Raw genomic sequence first — 7,500 nt, forward strand, 5'->3', positions numbered from 1 at the left:
TCTTTTTTGCATTATAACCACTGGTTAGATTCAGATTTTCACATAAATATGGCATTTGCAGCTTATTTGCAGGAAAATGAAATTTTGATATTGTCCCGGGTGGGCATTTGCACACTGCGTGGGTGTTTTAAAGGAACCGCCCAGTCCCACTGTGGGGGATCTGGTAGGCTGGTAATTTCATTAAAACGTAGAAAGAAAATCAACCTCGTTTCCAGGCTTTTTCCCTCAGAAATTGCGTCAGACTCGCTCCTCCCAAATACTGCGCGCGGATAAAGCACTGGTAATGAGGTTGGCAGAAAATTTCGTAATGACGGACGACTAAGGAAGAGGGCATTATCAGCAGTCATAATCGGGGTAGAAGACTTTAAGTGCAGGGTCCACGCGGTTCCATTGAAATGGCCAAATGTGCTAATTTTAGAACAAACTGCGCCACCCTCAACGTCACAAACTCGCGCGGGAACCCTGCAAATTTGCGCGGCTCTCGTGTGAAATTTCGGGAGATGGGTAATCTTCTTCCCATTTTTCTTTTTTTTCTTTTGATTGTTCTCTTAATTTTCCAAGTGCTTAATATCTCCATATACAGTGCATGCACAGTGAAAGAATAACCAAGAGCCACCTAATGTTATATAAAAATTACTAGAAATGCGTTTATCGCAAAAACCTCGCGAATCTGTAATGAGCCAGCAGTAAGAATAAAAGTAAACAAGCCAAATGGAGAAACTATGACTTGAAAAAACAAAAACAAAAACAAAACAAGAGTCGAACCTGGACCATCTGCACCAGGCTGCCAAGGATAACGTTAAGTGGGAAAATTATTATATTTAATGTATATTCCTGTGAAATTCTGCCGGTAGACGCTTTTTGAAGCTGGTAAAGCATTGAAAGATATATTTGAGGAAAATGAGACACAATTACTTGCTGTTGTTGTTAAAGTTCCTCCCTCCTTTTCCCCCAAGTTTTTTTTCTTTTTTCCTCCGAACGGGTTATTCATCAACATCTCTTCGTAACTGGATTTGTCAAAATTAAGGAAGGCGCCCACTAATGGGAAGTACTAATTCCCAGATAATGACAAGTAGATCATATCAGCGGCTATTGAAATCCAAAAAGAAAACTGGGGGTAACCACACATTTTTCAGAGATAACTGCGCTTCAATATTGGGAAAACGCTGAATAAGCATTTTTTAGAAAAATGATAAAAAGTTATTTTTCCGCAAATTTCAGAGTGTACACGTAAACTGGCACAAATGCAATGATAATTGCAACAACAATGAGCAATAAATGATAACATAGCAACTGCTCTTTATATGTCTTTTTTTGAAATGACAGCACAACTGGGAAGTTATCAGCAGTTACCACTCTCCACGCGTTTGCCTTAAAAATAATGTAAACGACATTTTCCCCGAACCAAAATTGATCGTTTGCTGAGTTGGCTTATTACTTTCATATGGTAAGATAAAAAGTAGGGGTTACCACGCGTTTTTAGAAGTTAAATTGGTTGGTTTCGACCTTAATTTAACCGCTTTGGGGGTCATTTACAATTTTTCGATATTCCCATCCCCTCCCTGGTCAGTTTCACTATTGCTTCACTCAACGCGGAGTACTCTGGGATATCTACAACGGCTGACAGTCAGAGAACAACAACCCAAGGAAGAAAACAAAAACGGAAAGTGAAGCAAAACATTTCATGGACTATAAAGAAAACAAATTGTACTATTTCATTCAACTGGAGCTTCTCCGTCTCAAAAATTTAACAAAAATTTTTTGGAGAAGAGCAATCTCCAAGGTATTAAAGATTACTTCCAGCGCACATAGAGTAGTATGACGAGCTCAAGATCCAAGGCTGGTGCTGTAAACAAACTCCTGTACTGTAGTGGAAAATAGTCGACAGGGACTCTTAGACTGACAGGTACTCCTTCAATCGTTTGCTTACCTGTACACGTCCTCAAGATTTTTTTAACTGTAGATGTAATATGGATTGTAAACCTTCTATCTTTTTTTTATCATTTTACCGGGTACCTCGATCGAATATGTTATTAAAATTGCATGCATTCAATGAGCTTATATCTGTGCTTTGCGCTTTCTCTTCCGGGCTTTGCCACAAGTTTCATATGACATAAATGATTTGCATATATAGACTCAAGTTCTATACATGATCATGAGCTCTCATTTAAAAAAGCTGAATACTGCGAAAGTAGTTGTACCGAATGCGTTTATGTACCCTCATATATAAACTGGGCTATAATGATCATTTTATACATTTCGTTTTGATTTTTTTTTTTACTGTAACATTCTTTGTCATGTTCATTCGCTATTTTCCGTTCCTTAATGTTAATTTTAGACTTAACATTGTCTGTTAAACCTAAGAAAGTCTTAGAATGGAAATACTTTATTTACCTTCCATCTTTAGTTTGTAAACAGCCAAATGGCAGCTATGTCTAAATGTCCAGATTATGTGTGGCGTGAAATTGAACCTTAAAAAATACTATCTACACGACAAGCTGCCCAATGAGTCAATAATTTTAATTCTTAGTACTGCCAAAATGCTTAAATAACAATGATAATAGTAAACTGAAGCATAACAATTTTTTTCCACGATGAAAGCGTTTCCTTTGTGGTCTGCAACTATTTGTGAAGCTGCGATCTCAATAATCCAAGCAATCTTGTGATAGTTTTTTTCTTGGTTGTTCGACAAATAAAAGCCTCGGACTCTCAATAAAAGGGACATCTGTATATACTCGAACGCTCTTAGTCTATCTTCTGGTGAATAATTACATAAAATCTTACAAAATTAAAGAAATATTCGGGAAAGTGTTTATAGCCGATTAGCCAATAAAAAGTTAAGCTTGCAGTTTCTCGAGTAAGCGGAGGAGCTATTTTCCTTCTGATTTACTGATCCTTGCCTGTTAAGGGATTGTTTAATACCCAAGTTCCAAGCGTAACATCTCGAAGCAATAACTTTTGATGTTTTAGAATTGACTTTTGTTTGACTATAAAATGTTTGGTCAGATCGACCATACGGTAGAAATAGCAACATGCGCATACTTCTTCGGTTTTCAAAGAACTGACAAGGCAAATAGAAATTGTTTTTCATCTGTTGAAAAACGACGCATCTTTTCCACAAGAAATAACTAGAACTTCCCAGACTTAGAGAAGACAAAACCAGTCCGCCTGTCCTTCGTGTTGCGCATTTCTTTCTTGTCGCGCGCGACTACCTTGGCATGCGCAGAAAATGTGCGCAGTAACAATAGTAGGCGTGGTCCTTAAAACACTCTCACTTCGGTTATTAACATGATCAGAATTACATTCACAGTCCTTATTTTCAAAGTTATTGTCAAAGAGGTTATCCTAAAGGGCTTTCCTCAAATTCAGAAGAGGGAATGATGACAGAAATTGAATTTATTCATTTGCTACGGAGGTAATTTCTGACGCCAATTTGTTTGTTTCTCCTTTGAGCGGAACCCTCGCAAAAAATGTGCGTGCGTGTCACACGAAATGACGCAATTTGTGCTTAAGAAATAGCATATTTGTCTATTTCGATGGAACCAACCTCATTACTGGGGAAGGTATTCAGTTTCGGTCTTCTACCCCGATTATGGCTCTTGGCATTATATCGGTTTATCACGAAGGCAAAGAACTTTTCGAACTTGTCAAAACGCAAGTGATGTTGATTCATTCTCAGTTTTACTCGGCCCCATGCGATATAGCACGAATACCAATCAAAGTTTAAAACTAACTCGGCCTTATGGGATAACGTTCGTACTAATCATAGTTAAATTTTGCTCAGGCTAATGCAGTTTAACTGTTAGTAATCATTAAGTTTCACTGTCTTGTACAAGAATAGATCAGATTGCCTGCTGTTAGCCTGCTTAGCCGGCGGGATCATTTGCGCGAGCAAAGTTTTAGAAGAGGAAGCTGCGACGCCACAGCTATTTATACAAAATTTACAAGGGGTCTGGAAGTGTGATTAAGAATTCAAAATTCGTAACAGTAAGTTTACATAAGGCAACAGCTAACAAAGCGTCAGCTTTTTACTGCTGATCATTAATACATATAACCGCATTTGCACATTTGATGTCTACGCCGTTCATAATTCTCCCTCGCAATTTCCTTCCTCGTTGGAACTTCGCAAGTGTGGAGTTTGTGAAGGAATGAGCAGTGGTACCGGCTGAATATGTGAACGTGGATTCTCAGTATCTGGCATGGATCTTATCTAGCGGATGACTCTCATCGTCGAAATCAAGATGTTATGAAACGCACTGGAATTGTGCTGTAGGTTTAGCTGCCATGTTGCCTAGTATATCACACGTCTATCAACTTTTGACATGGACCCGGTTGGGGAAAATACGTCAAAGCACTGGAAGTTTAAAAATGATTTGTTGAAAACTAAAGCAGATATAGCATCTCAAAGTCGCGAAAATTTACAGACGTTTGTATGGTGGGGGCAGATCTGGCTCGGATTATCGAGATTGTCGAAGTCTCATAAGTCAATATGGGGAGTCCGAAGTGTGGTTTTCTGCGCTGAAGATTGAAATTTTTCTGACGTTTACCTTAGGCCCAGCTCAAACGTCGAGCTTATCATGTATCGATTTTCTAAAATTGCTATTGGTTCGACTCAAATATGAGTTCGACGGTTGATTCAGACGTCGAACTTAAGTAGTCGAACTCGATTCATTTTCACGAGTTGCAATGGTCTACAAGGTTTACCAGTAAGTTACAGGTAGTAATTTATGCATTAGGTTCGGCGCATGAAAAGTTCGACCTTTGACACGAAGTCGCTCCTCAGTGGAAATCCCCATTTGTGCCACTTTAACTCATGGATCGACCCAAATTAGATTCAAAGTTAAGCGTTTACCGGACTAATTGATTCAAAGGTCGATCTTTTCATGTACTCAATTGAAGAGATTAGGTTCGGTTCATGAAAAGATCGACGTTTGAACTGGGCCTTAGTCAAAAGGTGCAACAAAAAGTTTACCTGAAAGAAAGGAGGCCCACACCTTAAAGTTCCACTGCAAGGCGTTGCCTCCCACCCAAATTGACCGGAGTAAAACCTGTTATACTAAATTCACGAGTTGGCTCATAGACCTCTTTGATCAATGCCTTAATGTAAATCCTTGGAAATTCTAAAATTTTAAAACTGTCGTTACACATTTCCCTTACGCATTTAAGGGCTCAAATTGCCTGTTATAAATTAAAAGGAGATTTGATCCCCGTAATGCTTAAGGAACTATTTCATGACAGTTTTGAAAATTTTGAAAGTACAAGGATTTGTATGGAAAACCATGCAAGCATGACTGGATAGCAAAAGTTGTTTTTCTCATACAAATGCTTCTAACTTTCGGCGGCCGTTGCAATCGCTACTTTTGAGATTATACGGCTGAAAATTCTCAGGTTACCAAATATTAATATGCTTTTTTAGCTTGTGCTAACAAAATTTTTCAAAAGTGAACTATTTTCCTGTTTACCGAAACTTGATCACGTGATCAATTCATGCAAAGAGCCTGTTAGGCTTTTGTGCGTGTTTTCACTAGTCAGAACAGATATCTGTGTTTAAGTCATTCCACTTAGCACGTCTGGATGAAAAACATTTAAGAAAGATATTCTCAAAAATACATATTATGAATGAGTGAACAATTAAATTTATGTACTTATTACTTTCGTCGTCAGGAATAGCCTGCATGGCAGGCGCCGGGTAGTTTTGGTTAGCTTCTAGGGCTTTTTTATAGAGCGCGCGCAAGCGTCCTCGAAATTTCTCCCTTCGCCCTTGATTAGTCCCTAGTGGGGGGGGGGGGGGGGGGGGAGCATGCGTCGCGTAGTGGTGAGAAGACTCGCCTCCCAACAATGTGGCCCGGGTTCCAATCCCGGCGTCGACGCCATATGTGGATTAAGTTTTTTTTTGGTTCTTTCCCTTGCTTCGAGAGGGTTTTCTCCGGGTACTCCGGTTTTTCCCCTCTCTACAAAAACCATAATTTCCAAATTACAATTCGATTAGGAACAGTAGACGAAAAACAACTCTGTGTATGTGCTGCTTCTTTAACAATTATTCCTCGATCACGAATGGGCACTGAGTCAATAGCCCATGAGGCCGAAGGCCGAATTGGCTATTGACTCAAACGCCATGAGGGCGAGAGAAATAATTGTTTTAGTAAAATCCAACTAGTTGGTCAAAAATATCGAGAATAAAAAAATTTTAGCTAGTCGAAGCTAGACTTTAATCCTTTTTTTGCCGCCAAAAAGCGCGCGCTTTTCGCTACTAGTGGGCTATAACATATAGCCTAGTAGTAGCTCAACCAATCAGAACGCAGCATTGATAATAGAACACTAGGTGGATTTTACTAAATATCTTTATTCATTCTATAATTATTATTATCTTTTTTATTTATTATTATTATTATCATTATCATTATCATTATCATTATCATTGTCATTGTCATTGTCATTGTCATTGTCATTGTCATTGTCATTATCATTATCATTATCATTATCATTATCATTATCATTATCATTATCATTATTATCATTATTATTATCATTATTAGCGCGTGCAGTCCGCCTGGGTGGTCTGGGCCTTGAAGCAAGCCGCGAGTAAGCTTCTTCAGTCAAAGTAACAACACCCCTCGTTCAACAAATCGTATCTCAGTCACACCAGCTACCAAGGATTCCATCATAAAATCAACACAGCAGGCAGTGTGAAGTAAAAGATCACAGGAACTCGAAGAAAGGGATCGAAAACGTATCAAGGAGATGGCACCACAGAAGACTAAGCGAGCATTAGATCTGGCGATGGAAAAAGGTTCATCGGCGTGGTTCACAGTTCTTCCTATCCAAGATTTGTGCTTCAACCTGAATAAAAGGGAGTTCTGCGACGCTTTAAAACTACGCTAAGAATTGTTGAGAAATACAGCAAAAACTTGCCAATTTATGACGAAAAGGTACTTTAAAAACGAACTAAAACATTCAAAACGCTTTGATCACGCAGCTGATGACGTCACGTCCCTCTTTTGGTCATGAAAAAAATTATCAGGTAGAAAATTACTTTCCCACAAATTTTCTCTGCCGTGCCCTCGGCCCAGTCTCCCGACTTTTTCGCCCATGCTCATATATTACCCTCTTAAATTTTAAATGCCGGACGCCAACGGGTCATTTTAAATGCCCCACACAACTAAAACCTCAAATGTGCTACAATCGACTCTCTCTTAACGGACACCTCTGTAAAACGGACACTTAGAGTTGGTCCCTGCCTTTCTTCACTCCTTTTATTTGACTCTCTATAAGACGGACACCTCTCTAAGACGGACACTTAATGCCGGTCCCAAAGGTGTCCGTCTTAGAGAGACTCGACTGTATTTGTTTTTAACTCTTTAATGAAATCTTGTCACTGCAACAAAAAACCTAATTGGGAAATAGTCACGTGACTGATGGCGTCATTACCTTAGATGTGATACGGGAAGATATTTTATGGCAAATGTTATCTTGTTGTGGTCTGACAGTCTTCTACGTATA

The sequence above is a fragment of the Porites lutea genome, chromosome 8 (genome assembly GCF_958299795.1).
Source record: "Porites lutea chromosome 8, jaPorLute2.1, whole genome shotgun sequence".
NCBI classification, from domain to species: Eukaryota; Metazoa; Cnidaria; class Anthozoa; order Scleractinia; family Poritidae; genus Porites; species Porites lutea.